Here is a 2,500-nt window from a genome sequence, read left to right as displayed (position 1 = left end):
TGGACGGGCTGGATAGTCCAAGGCTCGACGAGAAAGACTGCTGGTTTAGACACTGGGGCAGTGGCAGCCCGCGGGACAGTGTCGGCAGATTCGGCAGCGCAGATTTGTGCGGCTGCAGGTTCGTCGGGGAAAATCGGCAGCGCAGATTTTGCGACGAACATGGGCTGGGCGATGGACTGTCCAGGCCAGGCAGGAAAATTTGTCGAGGGGACACGCTGACGAAACAGCGCTGGTTCAGGCACGGCGGGCAGTGTTGGAATCGGCAGCGCCGACGAAATCGGCAAAGTCGGCAGAATCGGCAGCGCAGATTTTTCGACGAACACGGGCTGGACGGTGGACTGTCCAGGCCAGGCAGGAAAATTTGTCGAGGGGACACGCTGACGAAACAGCGCTGGTTCAGGCACGGCGGGCAGTGTTGGAATCGGCAGCGCCGACGAAATCGGCAAAGTCGGCAGAATCGGCAGCGCAGATTTTTCGACGAACATGGGCTGGACGCTGGACTGGCCGGGCCATGCAGGAAAATTCATCGAGGGGACACGCTGACGAAACAGCGCTGGTTCAGGCACGGCGGGCAGTGGTGGAATCGGCAGCGCCGACGAAATCGGCAAAGTCGGCAGAATCGGCAGCGGGTGCTGGCGATGGGTCTGGACGGGCTGGATAGTCCAAGGCTCGACGAGAAAGACTGCTGGTTTAGACACTGGGGCAGTGGCAGCCCGCGGGACAGTGTCGGCAGATTCGGCAGCGCAGATTTGTGCGGCTGCAGGTTCGTCGGGGAAAATCGGCAGCGCAGATTTTGCGACGAACATGGGCTGGGCGATGGACTGTCCAGGCCAGGCAGGAAAATTTGTCGAGGGGACACGCTGACGAAACAGCGCTGGTTCAGGCACGGCGGGCAGTGTTGGAATCGGCAGCGCCGACGAAATCGGCAAAGTCGGCAGAATCGGCAGCGCAGATTTTTCGACGAACACGGGCTGGACGGTGGACTGTCCAGGCCAGGCAGGAAAATTCGTCGAGGGGACACGCTGACGAAACAGCGCTGGTTCAGACACGGTGGGCGCAGTGTTGGAATCGGCAGCGCCGAGAAAATCGGCAAAGTCGGCAGAATCGGCAGCAGGTGCTGGCGATGAGTCAGGACGGACTGGATAGTCCAAGGCTCGATGAGAAAGACCGCTGGTTTAGACACTGGGGCAGTGGCAGCCCGCGGGGCAGTGTCGGCAGATTCGGCAGCAGTGTCTGCCGATTCGGCAGCGTTGGCTTGTTGGCGCGGGGGGCCGATTCGAGTGGGGACTTGGGCAGCGGGCAGTGAAAGCAAGAGTTTCCCCGATGCTGCCGGGAAAAACGCTCCCCGGGATGGCCGGGTGAGATGACCCGGCGGCCCGCGACGGGTCATTCAATTCCATGCCCCGTCAACATAACTCCCGATGTACTGTTTGCTTTTTCGGAAGAAGAGATCCATCCCCCCATCCTCGGCCAGCCAAAAACGCTCCAATTAATGGCCGGGTGAGATGACCCGGAGGCCCGCGACGCGTCATTCAAATCACTGCCCTATCGGCTACAACTGCTGATGGGTGGGATTAGAGGCCTGCCATGGTGGTGAGGGGCGGCGAGGACCGTGAAAGCTAGAGTTTTTCAGAGGCTGCCGGGAAAAAGGCCCCTCGGGTGGCGGGGTGCGAGGACCAGGCGCGTCATTCAATTCTCTTCCCTATCAACTTGGCTCCCGTTGGCGGGATTGGAGGCCTACTGTTTGTTACAGGGCTAAAATCGTCAGGGGAAGAGCTGACGAAACAATGCTGGTTTGGATGCAGGGGGTAGTGTTGGAATCGGCAGCGCGGACAAAATCGGCAAAGTCGACAAAAAAGACTGTTGGTCTGGACATCGGGGCAGCGGCAGCCATGCCGACAGGGGGGGAAATCGGCAGCACAGATTTGTGCAGCTGCAGGTTCGTCGGGGAAATCGGCAGCGCAGATTTTTCGATGAACATGGGCTGGAAGATGGACTGTCCAGGCCAGGCAGGGAAATTCGTCAAGGGGACACGCTGACGAAACAGCGCTGGTTCAGGCACGGCGGGCAGTGTTGGAATCGGCAGCGCCGACGAAATCGGCAAAGTCGGCAGAATCGGCAGCGGGTGCTGGCGATGAGTCTGGACGATTTATAGTCCAGGGCTTGATGGAAAAGACTGTTGGTCCAGACAATGGGGCAGTGGCAGCGCGGATTTGTGCAGCTGCAGGTTCGTCGGGGAAAATCGGCAGCGCAGATTTTTCGACGAACAGGGGCTGGGCGCTGGACTGGCCGGGCCAGGCAGGAAAATTCGTCAGGGGGGCACGCTGACGAAAACAGGGGCTGCGGAGTGGAAAATCGGCAGCGCAGATTTTTCGACGAACAGGGGCTGGACCGGCCGGGCCAGGCAGGAAAATTCGTCAGGGGGGCACGCTGACGAAAAGAGGGGCTGCCGCGTGGAAAATCGGCAGCGCAGATTTTTCGACGAACAGGGGCTGGACGC

Source organism: Populus nigra, chromosome 2 (assembly GCF_951802175.1).
Source record: "Populus nigra chromosome 2, ddPopNigr1.1, whole genome shotgun sequence".
In the NCBI taxonomy this organism is placed as follows: domain Eukaryota; kingdom Viridiplantae; phylum Streptophyta; class Magnoliopsida; order Malpighiales; family Salicaceae; genus Populus; species Populus nigra.
This window is presented reverse-complemented; position numbering follows the sequence as displayed.